Genomic DNA, 20,205 nt, shown 5'->3' on the forward strand with positions numbered 1-20,205 from the left:
CCTAAACTTGATCGGCGGGACCATGGATCACTTCCCCAAGTAACCCAGATAGGGTACCCCCTGGGTGGAGGTGACAATTCTACATTCTACATATCACATATTTGGAGAAGTTGATTACCTTGTAGAAGTACGGACGAATGCATTATCGTTTAAGGACTTGAAGACCAGACAGTCAGCAGGCATCAGGCTAAGAGAGCCCCATTCAGAAGTCTTATCAAACTCCTGAGTGACCCTATCAGTAGTCTTCAGGGTCCATTTAGGAACGAAGATGTCCCCTAACTCTTTATGCTTTTGTGGTCTCTTCAAAGTAGCATCATTAGCTAAGTCGTGTTTCCTTTTGCTGCAAACGAGAGGAGGGACAACTTCTTCATCCTCAACAGGAGCTTTTCCTTTTCCCGAACCCTCCGCAGTTGAGATCCTCAAAAGTCCTCTTGGAGCTATGGGAGCAGTTTTCAGGGAAGAAAGGACTTTTTTCTAAGCGTCTTGGCTTGCTGGACGAGATGACCTCCTCTCCGCGGCTGCAATCACCTTGATGGCGTTAGCCCAAACCACATCAGGATTATACTTCAAAGGCATTGTGCAAAAGAGCAAGCTTAGAAAGACATTCGGGAATCACAGTCCAACTATCAAATACAACAGAGATAAAAGCTCATTGGGGGCTAGACCCCAATATTGAAGGATGGCTATATACTCCATCTCTAGACCATGAATCTCCTGACACCACTCGATCGACTTGATCTTCTGGGCAAACTTTTGATCATCGGAAGACAATGGAATAGCACGGTTTGCTTCAGTATAGGAATCAACCTTATTCCAGGCAATCAGGAAATTGAGGTCGGATATAGGCGCCTGACAGAAAACATACCAGTGCCGCCATCCTTTGTGATTGGAAGGACAGGTACCCTCGGCCAAGATGCCTCCCGACCAGCCCAAATCTGTATTGTTGCGCTTGGAAAGAAAAACCCAACCCGGAGGATTGGATTTGGACATGGTATAAATATGGCAAAACAAACTGATGGAAGGCTCAATTGAGAGCTCATAGCAAAGCCCAAGAAAATTGACGATGTGATGCCAGCTGCTCGGGAGGAGCATTCCAGGGCAAATCTCCCAATGGTTCAAAACCTCAGAAAATAAAGGATTAAAGAATGGAAGCCTAACACCACTTTCAATGATATCTAGGTAAAGCAAGAATTCATCCGGTGGATTGGAATTAGCTCTTTCGTTGGAATTAGGAATCCAAAGGAAATAAGATGGAGGAAAGGAGTAATAATCGGTAGTAGACATCAATTCAACGTCAGTATACTCAGAGACAAAATAACCCGGACCTTGAGCAAATCTCTTGAACGTTCAGGAAGCTTTGGCAGCATATTTTGAAGATTGTGGTTTTTTGGAATAAAAAGGCAAGGTTAGCCCTTTAGATTTCTTCTTTCTATTCCCTTCTTCAAGCCACCTACCAATTATCCTATTGCCTCCATCACCAGACAATTTGGCGGAGGCAAAAGTAGTAGCCTCGTCACCGGAATCTCTCTGATCAGCATTTCACCCAGAGGAACCCTTATCAGAGGATCTATCACTACCCATTTCAAGGAGGGTTTGGCCCTTACTTCTAAGTTAAAATAAAAAGAAAGTTTGAATGCTAGTGAAGTAACCGAAGAAAAATAAGTAAGGAAAGCAGAAAAGAGTCAATGAACTTACTTGTTCACCGGAGAAGAAGAAGGCTTGAAGAGCAAAAGACTTGCAGAGCGCAGAAGAAATAACGACGAAGTTCGAAACGCAAGAGAATGAAATTTGAAAAAGGTGGATGATTTTAAATAGGCAAAGAAGCAACTGCGTGTACGGTCAGGATCAACCTAAATCAACAATCGTGATTGGGAGACATTTCGAGAATAATATATAAGCAAAATCAAATCAAAACCGGCGATGGAAGGAAAAAAGTTGTCGTTTCGAATGAAGTCAATGATGATCGCGGCTGGAGTAGACACGTGGTGGCCCCGTGTAAAAAACGAAGACGTTTGAGTCGCCCAAGGAAAACAATGACGCAACATAATAAATGCGATTTGACGTTCAAGCAAGCGACAGACCGTTCGGATTCTCCATCAGAACAACTATTGTTCGGCGTAAGACAAACCAAGCCCTCGGTGTTTCTGAACGCCTGGTCTGGGGGGCTCATGATACGAGTTCATCCTCGGTTCAATCCTTAACTCCGGTCAAGAGCCACCCGACCATGTTGGGTTCAAACGAGCCAGATTAAACGATAGCGTGATAAGGAAGGAACCTTGCACGTCCGAAGGCAAACACGAATCTGTGAAACTCGGGATAGACAACCCATCAAGAAGTGGTTGTTACCACTCATGGAAGTGGCAATCATGCAGAAAATGGTAACTGCTAGGCACTAAGGGCAAGAGATCGTGTGAATAAGGGAATTCACCCACTACTCCGCTAAGGAAGCTTAACTGTAAAGATCTGACAGCTACCAAGAAAAAGGCTCGAACGTATCTAACGGTTGGGATTGGAAGGTAAAAACTATATAAACCTTAACCTACGTACAAAGAAGGTAACTGAATCGTATTCCCAATAATAGTATTCAAATTAAAGCGCTGCAACTTGCCAAAGCTGTGTGATCAGTTCCTTAACTGACTTAGCCTTCGGAGGTAGCCTCCCGACCCCCACGGTCGGGCCACGTCTGACGTTGTTTTGCAGGTCATTCATCAGTGATCTAAGGGCTGAGCAGATTTTGGTCGCATCAGGTATAAAGACTAATTGGACAAAAATGAGAAACTTCTTGAAGGTGCCCTCTTTTGGGGACGAGAGAGATAATTTTCTTGTTTAAACTTCAGAGCATATAACTCCTAATAAAAAAGTATTAGACCAAAGAAGTGCTCTTTCTTGAAATTTATTTTCTTAATATGAGACGTGACGTCCGAACGTTCCTATACCTAGGGGTGTAAGCGAACAGATTCGGATTGGATAGTGGTAATACCATATCCGCATCCTATTATATTCAAATGGATTCAGATAATATCCTATCAAATTTTAGACGGATTCTGTCGGAATCGGATGATAATTAGATATTTATTTTCTTAAGTAGATTCTTCTAAATGGGCATGAATACAGATTGATACAAGTTTACATCTTTACCCTTTTATTTGTGAGGGTTAGGTTTGAAATTTAAGAATTTAACAACTTTGGTAGCTATTTTAGTAGAAAATCTAAAAAAATAGTCATATCATGGGTAAAAATTTATAAAAATAAGAATAATAAATCTAAATAAGTAACTTAATCGAATAATTTTATCGGACGGATAATAATCGGTAAGAAAAGGGCATATCATATCCGCATCCTATTAGTAATCGGATAGATTCGAATACCCCTAAACAGATGTGGATGCGAATTCGAAAGTGGATTTCGGTTATCCATTTACACCCCTACCCATACCTGCAAACAAAACAACAAAAAATCCTCTCCTTCTGTCTCTCTCTCTCTTTAATTTTTATAATAAAGATCCAAAAGTAATAACGAGGGTAAGTTTTCTGGTTGGCAAACTGGATGTGGAATAATGCGATTTTCTCTTTTTCTTGCAGCAACTCAAACAGTGACTGGAAAGAGATGGCGACCGTACTCGCCAAAGAGAGTGGCGATTGGATCGAACTTAGATTAGATTCTCGTTTCTTTATTTTATTATTATTTTATTATTATTTTTTTTAACAATGCATCTACGAGATCTCAGAACACAGATCACGATGCAATCGCTGATCACTTAACCTAATTTTTTTCTTTCCTAAATGAAAACAAGAACTGAAAAACAATTCTAACAGTGTCTATTTTCTTTGACAAGCTTCGTACTAAACTTCAACAGTTCAATCATGGAACTTTTTATCGCCAAATTTCAGTGATATCAGTAAGTGGCAAACCGAAATGGTGCCCGAAACCGATATCTGCAGGATATCACCGAATTATCGGCGATATCTCGCCTTTTCTCACTGAACTAGCAATATCTCGCTGAGAATAGCAAATTTTCACGATCATAAGACCTGGATAGAAACGATTATGGAGACGACGTCCTCCACTCCGGCCGTTGACCAATAATGGAAGTGAACCCCCACGTCACTCGACTAGAAATGTAGGAACCACGGAAGCCGGAATCTCCTATATACTTCACGATTTCAACCATGGAAGCCTGAATCTCGCCAGAACTACAGTTGCTGCTACTACTAGGAATTTCAATAGAGCTAGTGGTGCTAGGGTTGTCTTCGCCTTTGAAAATAGAAGACACGCCAGAGCCAATGAAAGTCAATTCCGATTCTCGTCTGCTTTAAGAGATCTTAGCTTCGGATCTAGTTGCGTTGAAACCCTGCATCAAAACCCTTGTCGAAACCCTGTATAAGCGAACACAGTAGAACTGTAGAAATTTGTAGAAGAAGAAGTAAAGTTGGGTGGGGACTAGGGAAGTGAAAATGAAATAAATAAAAAGGAGACACGTGTATGAGGAAGTGATAATGACATTGACAATTTGACATACACATGACACACCCGTTCCTTGATTTCTTCCCGTGAGCGACACCTCAAAAATGACTGAATTTAAATCATGTTATGTTATGGGCCCCGCTGAATGAAACATATTTATATGGGGAAAATTACGTGATTAACTGCTTTTAGGTCTCTCTTTACAAAAATAGCCACTCAATGTTTCACTTTACAAAATTAGCCAAAACTGAGTTTGCATTTACAAAACTAGCCAAAATATTAATTTTTCACCTTTTTGGACATTTTTTACCCCTAAAATTGATCACATCGAGTGGGAAAATCACTATTTTGTCCAAAAGGGAAAAGTCATTATTTTTCATACCCTTTGGACATTTTCACCCCTATGCCGGTATGGTCAAATTTAGGGGAAAGAATGTCCAAAGAGGTGGAAAAAAACTATTTTGGCTAGTTTTGTAAATGCAAACTCAATTTTAGCTAGTTTTGTAAAGTGAAACATTGATTGGCTATTTTATTTAAGGGGAAACCTAAAAGCCGCTAATCATGTAATTTTCCCTATTTATATGTATGTCATATCTCCATATCGCCCGGTTCGCTACCCAGCGAACTGGTGATATGGGGTGAAACTTCGTTCCTTGAGTTCAACACACCAACCCATATCAAGCGATACACTGCTACTTCAGACGTAGCAGCTTATCCGACTGATTTCAGTGCATCCAAGAACTCATTCTAATATGATGTCAAAACTAACTTTCTCATATAATGAAGAAAAGGAGAACAAGAAGAAGAAACACAAGGAAGGTTTTACGTGGTTCAACCTTCAAAATAAAAAACCTGTCCACGGTATGAAAAGTTTCATGTCATCAAGTTATTGATGAAAGGTACTGATTATCTTTAAGTAAAAGATATAAGATAAATTTTCTTATAATTTCAATTTTTTGTTACTGTTATAAAATAAAGAGAATATATCAAAGATAAAGAAGAAAACTAGAACAAGATCAATCAGAAGTGATTCATTCAGTTGAGTGCATTACATATTTATAGTAGAAGGAGCATCTACTCTGATATGGAAATACAATATATGATTCTTGCACACAATAAGATATTCTTGATATGGAAAGATAGATTGCCGCCCAAGGTAGAAGGTGCATAGAATGAAAATATTGACTGCCAACATTGCGTGTTAAGATCATTGTAATCTTCAATTAAGAAGGGAATGTGAATCACCAATATTATATGCTGAGGTGGTTGAGATCTTCAATTGGAATTATTGTCTATTGGGGGGGGGGAGGGATGGATATCCACAATCAATATTATTTATAACACTCCCTCTGGATGTCCATCAATAGATAATGTACCTCTTGGATGACCACGATTATAATTTTGTCTTCTTTCATGCTTATCATGAATTGTTGCATTCACTTCAGGGAATGGAGCAAAACTAGTAGGATGAGCTTCATGATTTTTCATTAATAATTCATTATTCTGCTCAGCCACAAGGAGGCATGAGATCAATTTAGAATACTTCTTAAAACCCTTTTCACGATATTGTTGTTGTAACAACACATTTGAAGCATGAAAAGTTGAAAAGGTTTTTTCTAATAAGTCCTCATCAGTAATAATTTCTCCACATAATTTCAACTGAGAACTAATTTTAAAAACTGCAGAATTGTACTCGCTTACAGATTTAAAATCTTGCAACCTCAAGTGCATCCATTCATAGCGAGCTTTAGGTAGGATTACTGTCTTTTGGTGGTCGTACATTTCTTTTAAATTGATCCACAATTCAAGTGGATCTTTCACAGTCAGATATTTTGCTTTCAATCCTTCATGGAGATGATGGCGAAGAAAAATCATGGCCTTCGCCATATCTTAATTGGATGCATCTTTTTCTTTCATAATTGCATTTCCAAGACCTTTAGCGTCAAGGTGGATCTCAACATCAAGGACCCATGACAAGTAATTCTTGCCCGTTATATCGAGGGCCGCAAACTCCAATTTCGTAAGATTTGACATGATGTAAGCTAATATAAAAAAGGAATAAAAGATCAAATTAAATTTCATGTAAACATTAAATAATAAGTGCATCTTCTAATATTTGAAGTAATGAAGAATAAAAAGAATATTTGAACATAAAAACTAATATCAAAATTTACCTCAAAACACAATTAATATGAGCGGAGTTGTACACAATTGCTACGACAGATTTGTGCTCAAAACACGATTACTTCGAGCGGAGTTGTACATAATTACTACTACAGATTTGTGCTCAAAACATGACTACTTCGAACGGAATCGTGTTGATAACGTGTTATAAAATAAAGAGAATATATCAGAGGGCAAGAAGAAAACTAGAACAAGATCAATCAGAAGTGATTCATTCAGTTGAATGCATTACATATTTATAGTAGAAGGAGCATCTACTCTGATATGGAAATACAATATATGATTCTTGCACACAATAAGATATTCTTGATATGGAAAGATAGATTGCCGCCCAAGGTAGAAGGTGCATAGAATGAAAATATTGACTGAATATTGCGTGTTGAGATCATTGTAATCTTCAATTACGAAGGGAATGTGATACACCAAGATTATATACTGAAGTAGTTGAGATCTTCAATTGGAAGTATTGTCTATTGGGGGGGGGGTGATGGATATCCACAATCAATATTATTTATAATAGTTACATGTATAATTGCACTATTTTATAGTAGAACTTTGAGATAAACTACGAGATTTTGAAACATTATCTCCAACAACTATCTAGATTGCAACAACTATTTATGTATCTAGAGGTTTCAAGACCCACAACATAGGGCAAATGTCAAGTGATAAGTTGGAGATGATCCAGCTCATGACAAGTTGGTCTTGGCATCCACATGAGTAGGGTCGGGAACAGTGGTACTCCCACCATGGTGTGTAACAGTTTCAGATGTGCAACTAGTTGTGCCAAGGAGGTACCTGAGAATATCCTGACCAATGTACAATTTTTCAGTGAATTTCACCAAATTTCCCCCATTTCAGTGAAAGGCAAACTGAAACGGCCACCGAATTTTGAAATTGCAGAATACCGCTGAAATTTCGGTGATATATTACTAATATTGCCAAAATTTCGGCGATATTCTACGATATATCGCCAAAATATTGATATATTACTAATATTGTTTTTGGTGGACTAGAAAATAAAACCGGTTCCCAAAAAATGACACTACCCCCTATAACCGTTTATATATCATCTAGAAAACTGCTCAATCAGTATCACTCAGTTAATCTTTTTGACCTTTTCTATTTCGAACACCCAATATTAATATTTGATTGACAAAAAAATCTTGATTGAAATTAAAAATTCCCTCTGTATATGTTCAACTACAAATAAAAAGAAAAAGATATCTTATGATATTGAATGTTGTCTTAATATAAAGGAGATGAGTATCATGATTATTTAGCGAAAACTCGGTCTTCCAATTCTTTTTATTTTATTTTAGTATAGATCTCCCAATTCATATAACCTTCTAATATATCATTGACTGAGAGGCACTAAGAAAGGAAAATTAGGAAAAAATGACATAACCCCGTATTGACAGTTTATATATCATCTAGAAAGCCGACTCAATCAGTATCACTCAACTAATCTTTTTGATCCTTTCTCCCAATATTACTATTTGATTGACAAAAAATCGTGATTGAAATTAAACTCCAAATAAAAAGAAAAATATATATTATGAGATTGAATGTTGCCTTAATATAAAGGAGATGAGTATTATGATTATTTACTGAAAACTCGGTCTTCCAATTCTTTTTGTTTTATTTTAGTAGAGATCTCCCAATTCATATAACTTTCTAATATATTATTGACTGAGAGGCACTAAGAAAGGAATTAGGAAAATGACATAACCCCGTACTGACAGTTTATATATCATCTAGTAAGCTGACTCAGTCAGTATCACTCAACTAATCTTTTGATCATTTCTCCCAATATTACTATTTGATTGACATAAAAATCTTGATTGAAATTAAAAAAATTCCCTCAATATATGTTCAACTACAAATAAAAAGAAAAAGATATCTTATGATATTGAATGTTGCCTTAATATAAAGGAGATGAGTATCATGATTATTTACCGAAAACTCGGTCTTCCAATTCATTTTATTTTATTTTAGTATAGATCTCCCAATTCATATAACCTTCTAATATATCATTGACTGAGAGGCACTAAGAAAGGAAAATTAGGAAAAAATGACATAACCCCGTATTGACAGTTTATATATAATCTAGAAAGCCGACTCAATCAGTATCACTCAACTAATTTTTTTGATCCTTTCTCCCAATATTACTATTTGATTGATAAAAAATTTTTGATTGAAATTAAAAAATTCCCTCTTCGACTACAAATAAAAAGAAAAAGATATCTTACGATATTGAATGTTGCCTTAATATAATGGAAATGAATATTATGATTACTTACCGGAAACTCGGTCTTCGTATTCTTTTTGTTTTATTTTAGTAAAGATCCCCCAATTCATATAACATTCTAATATATCATTGATTGAGAGGCACTATAAAAGGAAAATTAGGAAAAAACTTGGTCTCCATCAGTATTTGATATTGAAAATCAAAGTCAAGCAAGAAGCGGACGATATAAAACAGATATGACAAAGACCAATAGTAAGAAGATACAGTACCCTATATAATTTTCGTTCGTCCACTGTCTTTTTACTTCTCTTTTAAATACATTGAAGTCCACATCGGCAAACTAGAAGATTATGATAAAATATGTCTTGATCATTAAAGAAATTGGAACTGATATGACAAGAATTTTGAATTCCAAAGGCCCCTCCTACCAATGTTAAAGTATTGGTAAGCCTACGTCAAAACGAAAAGTCAGAAAGGTATTGAATGGAAATTGATTTAAGAAGAAGAAAAAAAGAGTGAATTCGTTGTCGAAGGCCTCCGAACAAATAGAGTTAAGGGGCAAATCAAGAAAACCAAGGCTCTTTTTGGTATCAATTCTCATTCTCTATTATGCCTATTTAAAAGAAATAAGTACCATAATTCATTATTGGTCAATAATGAAAAATGATTTAGTGAATTTTGTTAAAAATAAATTATGGAATGAAAAATAAGTTTGGTGTCTAAATAAAAATTGATAGTAAATAATAATGAGCAAGTGATAAAAGAGGGAAAAAGTATGATTTTTATTAAAAAAATATGTATTTACTATTTTACCTTCATATTAACCATAAGATTTTAAATAAACTTGTGCATAAATGAAAAGAATGAAATTCTCACCATAATTCATGATAGACAAAAAGTTCATTATGAATTTTAGAAAATTTTTTATTATTTTAAGTAAAAATAAAACCGATAATAAATGTCAAATAACTTAAAATAATGAAAAAAATCTCATAATATAGAATGATAATTGATACCAAAAAGAACTAAGAGGCATAATTGAGAGTAAATCATATTTGCCCTAGAAGGGAAATCAAGGCAAAGCAAAGAATCAAATTCGATTGACATATGGTTCTGGAAATTATTTGGAGTAGGGTAACTTAATTGCCACGTTCTACAATAACATGTTACCCCCCAACAGCCCCACTCTCATTGACTCATTCAACTCCCTGAAATCTCTTCAAGACTTTCTAATCACGAAATTCTGGTCATGTATAGCACGCAAATTTTAGAATACAACAAAATAAAACCTGTCAAGTTTCACCGTTTACTTTGAATCTAGACTCTTGATTACCATTACGTTTAGACTTCAGATTTCATCTCAGCGCAATTTATGGGTTGTGGACCTAGGTCGTGCTTGAGTCCTGCGTATTATCAAGCCATCCAAGTTCAGTAGTAGGATCCAAATTTCGGTTGAAATTTCAATCTCGACTTGCGGACCTGGGTCGTGCTTGAGTCCTGCGCATTATCAAGTCATACAATTTCAGTAGTAGGATCCAAATTTCGGTTGAAATTTCAATCTTGACCGTCAAAATTCGACGGTTGAAATCAATATCTTGACGGAATTACCGAATCTAACGGTCAAAATTTCGGCTTGATGGCTCACATGACTCAAGCTTTTTCGTACGGACTTGGGGTCTTTTTTTCTTTCTAAAAAAATGAATATTCTTTGTGCCATTTATGGGTTGCTGACCTGTGGTCTCTTGTTATCTTTTCTGTAAATGAATATTCTATTTTCAAAGGGGAGCGTGTTAGCTTATGGTATCATTTATGATTAGTTCATAAGTCAGATAATGGAATTTTTTGCTAGGCTGGTGTGTCTGGTGGTGGTATTTATAGTGGATGGACATGACAAAGAATGGTTGGATTCTGATTAAGGAAAAATTTACTTCACTCAAGTTGCTATAGTTTGCTGCTCACTTTTTGCGGTTGAGATTTAATAGAATTCATGTGACGTCCATCCATGCACGCTAGGCACCACACGCACCACTACTTTAGACCCAACAGCTTAGCAAGATTTCCCAATGATAAGTTAGTTGAGCAGTTAAAACCTAGACTCCCATGGGGAGATTTTGGGTTCCCCATCCGGCTTACCCCTTGGCGATTTTGTCATACGCATACCAATGTTTTGAGCCTTTCTAACAACAACGATAGGTTGTGGTCTCTTTATCAAATGGATGTACGAGAGGAGATAAACTCTAGCAATTTAAATGTCACTGGAGATAATGCACTTTAAAAATTTATGGTGATGGCTTACAGACGACCACTCTTCCTTTTGGTTTCTCCAATTCTCCTTCTCATATGCCGCCGGCAACTACCATCACTGCCAGTCTAATTAAATACTCTTGTGCTTATCTTTCATATGCTATAAAATACTCTTGTGCTTATCTTTCATATGGTAATCTTACTGCAAATAGCAGCACATACTTTTTTTTTGGAATGAGGTTCATCCGGGCCAACTTGCGCGCACCACGATTACATCCTCAAGGCGCTTTTTATATAATTAATATAGGCGGGCTTCGCCCCTGGCCCCGAGGGGATTCAAACTCTGACCTCCTATGTGAAAGCGCTTATCTTTCATATGGTAATCTTACTGCAAATAGCAGCACATACTTTTTTTTTGGAATGAGGTTCATCCGGGCCAACTTGCGCGCACCACGATTACATCCTCAAAGCGCTTTTTATATAATTAATATAGGCGGGCTTCGCCCCTGGCCCCGAGGGGATTCAAACTCTGACCTCCTATGTGAAAGCGGTGGGCTTTGCCAACTGAGCCACCCCTAGGGGTTAATAGCAGCACATACTTAGCCAACCCCGAGCTCCTCCTCCAATCTCTATCTTCTAACATTAATTCTAAGTCCGGCACCGGATTCTATAACACCACCGTCGGCGATGGTTCATATGAGATCTACGGTCTCTTTCTTTGTAGAGGCAATCTCACATCCATAGATTGTCAGAACTGCGTAGAGACGGCAAGTACAGTGATCAAATCACTTTGCCCCCAACAACACCGCAGCGGTGGCTTATTATGATAACTGTATGTTACGCTACGCAAACCAATCCTTCTTCTCAGTTCTGCAACAAGAACCATTCTATCAAGTTCCTGCTCCAAAAAATGTTACAAACTTGGACAAGTATAATCAAACAGTGTCAATGTTATGAATGTAACTTGCTAGTCTCCCAACTCTATAAGGAGACTAGCAGAGAGGGGGAGTTAGAATTTAACTTCTTGTAAAACTCTTACTCCTTTCTATTTAAAGATAATGAAACCTCACCCCAGAAGAAAGTTGATTGGGGTTTTCCTACCGTGGATGTAGGCTTCACAATGAATGCTGAACCACGTTAATTCTTGAGTTCTTGTGTGAATGTTTATGATAAATTCAACATGGTATCAGAGCAAGGTTCGATAGATTGTTGTCGAGTTGTGTGGAGATCTAGAATCATGAGAAAATATGTGGCAGGAGAACAATGAAGGTTTTGATTGATTGGTCAAAGGTACGATTTTAAATACTAGAATCGTGACGTTTCTTTTATTTATTTTCCTTTCTTTGTGCTTTGTTAGATCGAATCAAAAAAAAAAATGAAAGGATCTGGCTTTAGATCGTTGATCCGGTTTTTGATCGTTAAAGTAAAAAAAATAAAAAAAAAAAAAAGAGAGAGAGAGAGAGAGAGAGAGAGAGAGAGAGAGAGAGAGAGAGAGAAAGAAGGAGGCCGGAAGAAGAGACGCCCATCCAGTTTTTTTGATTTTCTTTTTTTTTTGGATTTTTTTAAAAGAAGGTTGTGTGAGTGGAAGGAACGTGTGAAGTAGTGCAAAAAAAAATCGGTGGAGGAAAAAAAAAATATTTTGTTTTATTCAAATTGGTACCATACAAGTTATTTCCACAGGATTTTGTGTGAAAGTGTTTTGTACGGGGTTAAGTGGTTTTAAGGTTTTTGGGCGTTCCAGACTCAGTGGAAGTATTGGATCGAGGAGATTTTGTTCTATTGGTATATGATATTATGGGTTCGTACGGAGATCTTCCCATGGCAAGTTCTTTAGCAATACAACACTCTCTTGGAAAAAATTATATCTTTATTGCAGAACTTCAGTCAGTCTCATGGTACTACTCTTGCTCTCTCTACTTTTCAGAATTCATTTACAGTAGATTCGGGTGCAACCGATAACATGTGTCGATCTACCACTCTTTTGTCTGATTTGAGTACTGATAAGTTACCATCTTATCCTCCTATTACTATTGCCAATGGTACTACTGTCCCAATCCAAGGTCAAGGGACATTGAACTTATTTTCAACCAAGACTGATTCATTATTTGTGCTATCGTTATCTGTGAATTTGTTATCGGTTAGTAAAATTACTCAAAGTTTAAATTGTAATGTGATTTTTTCAAAGGACAAAGTAGTGTTCCAAGACAATTTAACAGGGACAATGATTGGTGAAGGTAGACTGCAAAATGGACTCTATATGTTAGATCCTACAACTACTGCATTGACTTCTATGAGTAATCATGAGAAATCTCAACTTTGGCATTGGCGTATGGGTCACCCTTCTGATAGGATTTTACAATCTTTAAATCCTGATTTATTTTTTAATTCTACTGGTTGTGATGCTTGCCATTTTTCCAAGCAACACAGATTGCCGTTTCCACATAGTACTCATGTTTCAAATGCATTATTTGATCTAGTGCATTCTGATGTTTGGCATTCTATAGACTCTAGAGATGGATTCAGATATTTTGTTTCATTTGTTGATGATAAATCTCGGGCTACATGGTTGTATTTATTGTCTTCCAAGAATGAAGTACTACAGATGTTTCAAGAATTTTGTCAGATGGTTTTTACTCAGTATCAGGCTTGCATTAAAGTTTTGCCGGAACAGATAATGGGATTAATACACCAGAATACACCAATAGGCCCTTTCAATCATATCTCAAAAGTTTAGGAATCTTACATCAAACTTCATAGCGGCACTCCTCAACAAAATGGCATTCGTGAGCGCAAAAACAGGCATTTACTTGAGGTGACTCGATCTTTGTTATTTCATGGGAATCTTCCCAAGACTTATTGTGCCCTTGCCACAAGACAAGTCGTGTTATTTAATCAACCCGTCCCCCCCCGATCCTACTTTTGAACTTTTAAGATACCTTTAGAAATTCTATATGATCATCCTATCGTGATGTCTCATCTTCGAGTTTTTGGTTGCATTGTTTATGTTCATGCCCAGGGTGGTGATAAACTTGATCATCGTGCTCGCAAATGTGTGTTTTTGGGATACTCATCTACTAAAAAGGGTTATAAGTGCTTTGACCCATCTACTAGTAAACTTTTTATTTCACGGGATGTGTCTTTTGATGAAACTCAGATGTTCTTCTCTAGCGGGAGGAATCATCAAACTCATGTGGGAGCTGAGATTACGTGGTGAATTTGTTCCCGTCCCATTACCAATTATTCCGCAAAATTCCCGCAAGGGGTGATGCTAATGGAAAAAAATGTTTTGGCGGCCCTCCCGAAGGTAGCACTATTATGAGGTGATGTCACTGAAGATACTGGTGAGAATCAACATGGTGAAGCAACTACAAATGTTCCTATTGTAGAATATTCACCACCAACTCTTTAAAATATTACACAACTACCAACTCCCAGCACCCGATCTACTCGAGTCTCTCAGCCTTCAAGAAAGATTGCGCGAGTTTACCACTTATCATACAGTTAAGTTTCCAATCCAATCTCATTTAAGTTATGATAATATCTCCCCTCAATATTTTGCATATCTTTCGGCCATTGAAGACTATAAGGCCAGCCAACCAATTTTATTGATTGAGCTAAAAATTCATCTAAATGGGTGAAAGCTAATGAATGAGGGAACTAGAAGCTCTTCATAAAAATAAAACATGGGATATAGTGCAACTCCCAAGTGGCAGCAACATCCAGTTGGATGTCGTTGGGTCTATAAGACCAAGTTCAAGAGTGATGGGACTCTAGAGAAATAAAAATAAGGTAAGGCATTGTTGCCAAAGGATATGCTCAAACCCATGGAGTTGATTATAAAGGGGGGTTTTTTTTTTTGAATTAAAAAGAAATTGAAAGAGGGGTTGTGTTGGGTTGGCTTTAATTGTGGATGGTCACTTTTGCAAATGGATGGGAAAATGGGAAAAAACCCTTTTTTTGGGGGAGAAAGCTTACAAGAAGAAGTTTATATGAAAATTCCTCCAAGCCACCCATTAGAAAAATGAGATGGACTTGCTTGTAAATTGAAGAAAGCAATATATGGCCTAAAGCAATCACCACGAGCATGGTATGAAAAGTTAAGTACAACTCTTATTAGATTTGGATTTACTAGAGGTGGATCAGATTCCTCCATGTTTGTGAAGAAAACCTCTACTGGCACAACAGTAATTTTGGTATACGTGGATGACATTGTAATCACTGGAGATGATCATGAAGGAATCAATACCCTCAAAGAATATTTGAAGAAGACCTTTGACATCAAGGACTTGGGACAACTACGATACTTTCTTGGAATTGAAGTTGCTAGGTCTAGTAAAGGATTATTCATCTCTCAAAGGAAATATGTTCTTGAGTTGTTGAAGGAAACTGGCAAATTGGGTGTGAAACCAGCCAACACACCTATGGATTACACTTGTAAGGTTACTAATGATGATTCTCCATTGCAGGATAATAATTGTTTTCAAAGGTTGGTTGGAAAATTGATTTACTTGACCATTACTAGACCTGACATTGCATATGCAGTGAGCTATGTCAGTCAGTTTATGCATAATTCTACCAAAGGGCACATGGAATTGGTTAATCATATATTACATTATCTGAAGTCTTCTCCAGGAAGGGGCATTTGCATGAAAAATAATGGACACACAAATATTGAAGGATATGCCGATGCAGATTGGGCTGGCAATCCTACTGATCGAAGATCAACTACTGGCTTTTGTGTATTCGTAGGAGAAAATTTAGTTTCTTGGAGAAGTAAAAAACAAAATGTTGTCGCTCGTTCTAGTGCAGAAGCAGAGTACAGAGCGATGGCGTCTGCCACTAGTGAATTAGTCTGGATTGGTGCCCTACTTCAAGAATTGGGGGTGAGAGGTTCTAAAAAACCCATGAAGTTGTTCTGCAACAATCAAGCGGCTACACACATTGCCTCTAATCCGGTGTTTCATGAAAGAACTAAACACATTGAAGTTGATTGTCATTTTGTTCGTGGGAAGGTTCAGGATGGAACTATAGAAACCCCTTATGTAAGAAGTGAAAATCAGCTTGCAGATGTATTCACCAAAGCCTTGTCAAAGGGATTGTTTCAAATTGCATTGAGCAAGTTGACCTCAAATGATGTTTTCGATCCAACTTGAGGGGGAGTGTTATGAATGTAACTTGCTAGTCTCCCAACTCTATAAAGAGACTAGTAGAGAGGGGGAGTTAGAATTTAACTTTTTGTAAAACTCTTACTCATTTCTATTTAAAGATAGTGAAACCTCACCCCAGAAGAAAGTTGATTGGGGTTTTCCTGCCGTGGATGTAGGCTTCACAATGAATGCTGAACCACATTAATTCTTGAGTTCTTGTGTGGATGTTTATGATAAATTCAACAGATTTGTTGCATGGGCTCGTGAGTCAAGCTCTTAATGATTATTTTGCTGCAACTCCTATTTACTTTGCAGCGGGTGAAGCAAGCTATTATACAGGATCTGATACTATTTATGGATTAGTCCAATGCACTCCTGATATAACTACGAATGACTGCAATTATTGCTTTACCGGGAGTGTTAATGTTGATGTTCCTAAGTTACTCTATCCAAGACAAAGTGGGAGAATTCTAAAACCAAGTTGCAACATAAGATACGACTTCAACATTCCTTTCTATCGACTATCATCTGCCACAACTCCATCCACGAACTCAATAGTCAACTCTGGTATGTATATCTCTTCATTTTTCTCAGAAACACCTCCTGATCTGAATGAAATGAATTTTTATTCTAGATTTTGTTATCTGTTATTAGTGAAGTCCAATTTTGCCAAGCTAGCATGTTCCGTATCGAGTTTCAGGGTTTGATGATTGTGAGGTATTCAGATCATCGAGGTCTCTGAATCGATAAATAGGCTGACTAAAGTTAAGAGGTGGTTTAGGACAGTTTTTTTAATGGTGTTTTGATCTCTTCTGAATGCATTTTATCTTTTTGAAGAACTCAAAGAAACAGTTACACATAGTGAGTCTGTACATCATCTCCATCTCATAAAGTGAGCTAAGCCTAGTCAATGGTATCCACATTAAGATCATATATAGAAACCTCAAAAACCTAATCCCCACAAATTAAAATTTTATCTCTATAGATATAATGGTTTCTCAACCCATCCAATTACAGTCCAAAGCCATGACTACAACTATAAGAAAGTGTGAAATTTAGCAATGAAATTAGAGATTAAATTCAAAAAACTTAAAAGTTTATTGTTGATTTATGCAGGTACACGGAGACACTCAACTCAAATTACCATTATCATAGTTGTTAATGTAGCGACAATTATTACAGTTATAATAATCTTCATCCTGCATCGATATGTTCGGAGGAGGAAGCTCAAAGTTGAAGGTAAGAAAAGCTGGTTTGTAATTTTATTGTCCTTCAGAAGTTCTTTGATGTAACATGTCTTACAAATTTTTTATACGTGATGACCTTTCTTAAATCTATTCCTATCCTTAAATATCAAGAAACTGGGTGTGACTAGGAACGGCTCACTACTATCTCCACTATTGGGTGTAACCTTTTTCTTGGGAAAGTTATTAAAGTGCTATTCATAACACCCATCTTTGGATCTATTTTCATTGAACCGCTATATTATTTGTGAAATATTCACTCAGTAGATTTAGATTTATGTATTTTGCTTAAATGAAGGTTATCAGCTTGAGATTACAAGTGGTGACTGCATACAATTCAACTTTGATAAGATAAAAGCTTCGACAGACAACTTCTCATCTGAAAATAAGCTCGGAGAAGGAGGATTTGGAACTGTTTACAAGGTTACTTGATGTTTCTTATTCAATATTCTATATTACACTAAGTAGTTTCAATTTTTCATACATGAAGATAAGTTAAAATCAACATTGATGCCATTATGTTTTATATCTCTTAACTTTGCCTAGGGACAAAACCTTTTGAGGGGACAAATAGTAGCTGTGAAGAGGCTCTCAAGAACTTCTAGACAGGGTGCAATAGAATTTATAAATGAGGTCAAATTAGCAGCCAAGTTGCAGCATAGAAATATTGTCAGAATTCTTGGATTCTGCCTTGAAGGAGAAGAAAAACTGCTCAGCTACGAATTCGTGCCAAATAAGAGTCTTGATCACTTTATTTTGGTTTGACTCTTTTCTTCCTTTCTTTTTAACTTTTTTTTTAATTAAGAAAATGATCAGTATTTATTGATTGTTAGAAAGGAAAGTAGACACAGAGGAACTAAACACTCAAACCTCAACAATAGTTTCCTACAGTACACCCAAGAACACCGTTTCCTTTATCAAAAGATAAAGCAACAATAACAAATATACTAGCACCCTATAACAAGAAGGGACAAGGCACACAACTAAACCTGAACCTCAGGAGCTGCAAAGCATCCCATTGCAACTAGCTTTGAATATGATAAGGCCATTTTCCAATTGGGGGGGGGGGGGGGGGGGGGGGCTTGAAGTCTGATCCTCCAACTACAGATTCCATTGGAAAGTCTACAATCTGATCCTTCCTTTCTATGAACTTGGATCTATGGGGACTGCCGAAAATAACTGCCTCATTTTTGACATTGATGAGCATATACTGCATGATTTGAGTCTTAATTTTACACCATTTTTTTTTCATGTACATGTATAGACCCAATTGAAAGATTGCAATTGAGTTGAGAAAAACATTACAATATCATTGAAGGGATTGCTCGAGGGCTTCTTTATCTTCATGAAGACTCTCAAATAAAGATTATTCATCAAAACCTAAAAGCCAGCAATATTTTATTGGATAAGGAGATGAATCCAAAAATCGCAGATTTTGGTATGGCAAGGTTCTTTTTAGCTGACCAATCTCAAATGAAAACTAGAAGGGTTGTTGGAACATAGTAAGTTCAAGCTCTTTGAGTAGTCATACTATTGTTAGAAGTTTTGGATGACATTTTTAAGAATATCTAGTTAAGAATTATAATTGATTTACTTAGGAGAAACATAATTGTGAACTTATAGTCATCCTCTAAACTAGAAACTACTTAATCATTCTGCATGCAATACAGTGGATATATGGCACCGGAATATGTAATGCATGGGCAAGTCTCAGTTAAGACAGATGTGTTCAGCTTTGGGGTCTTACTATTAGAGATCATTAGTGGCCGAACAAACAAAAGTTCAGATCAATTAACTGGAAGCATGGAGGGTGGCCTTCTCAACTATGTAAGCGAAAAACACTCTAACCAATTGAGTAAACCTGAAGTCTAAAACTATATATGGAGTGTTTTGGTGCCATTGTATGCAAATACAGATAATTTGTTTTGATTGACCTGTATGTGTCGATACGTTGTTGTAGGCTTGGATGAAATGGTCGCAGGGAGCAGCTTTCTCATTAATAGATCAAAATTTGAGAGGAAACTACAATAGATCTGAAGTAATTAGATGCATTCACATTGGACTCCTATGTGTTCAGGAAAATGTGTCAAACAGACCCACTATGGCCATTGTTCTTCTCATGCTCAGTAGCAACTTTGCGTCTAAACACTATAAGATTTGCCAATACATGATTTAGTCTAGATAACAGAGGACTAGGCAAGCATCTGCTTGGTACAATTTCATCAAAAAATGAGTAGATTGGGAATTATGAATGTAAATCGTATTAAATTAATCACGTTAATTATAGTGTTATAGTGTTATAGTGTTAGAACAAATCTTACTATAACATTATAGTGTTAGAACAAATCTTACCCAAACAGAAGTGTTATAACAAAAAATGAAATTTCTTATTAGGAGTTTGAGACATTATATTTTTATTATTATGACGTTATAGTGGATGTGCTTCTAGTAAAATGGTGGCAGCCTCCTCCGTAGATACAATAATTCCAAGGAGGTCATGGGTTTGAATCTTCATCCCTCCTACACCTTCCACCTCCTCCCTGGGCCAATGGTTTGTAGTATAGTGGTGGCCCCAAGTCACTATGACTGGTTTGAAGATGACCCCACAAAAAATATAATAATAATAATAAGAGGAAATTTTCTTAGTTGTCAGCGATGGCTTCCATACTTG

General features: G+C 36.8%; 1 pseudogene; it reads left to right on the forward strand.

Annotated features, from left to right (window-relative positions):
* Window positions 1-705: 705 nt before the first annotated feature.
* LOC149005430 (cysteine-rich receptor-like protein kinase 19) lies at window positions 706-19,710 on the forward strand (annotated as a pseudogene).
* The last annotated feature ends 495 nt before the right edge of the window (window positions 19,711-20,205 follow it).

Source organism: Hakea prostrata, chromosome 9, assembly GCF_041222555.1.
Source record: "Hakea prostrata isolate BN-2017 chromosome 9, UWA_Hpros_2, whole genome shotgun sequence".
Lineage (NCBI taxonomy): Eukaryota > Viridiplantae > Streptophyta > Magnoliopsida > Proteales > Proteaceae > Hakea > Hakea prostrata.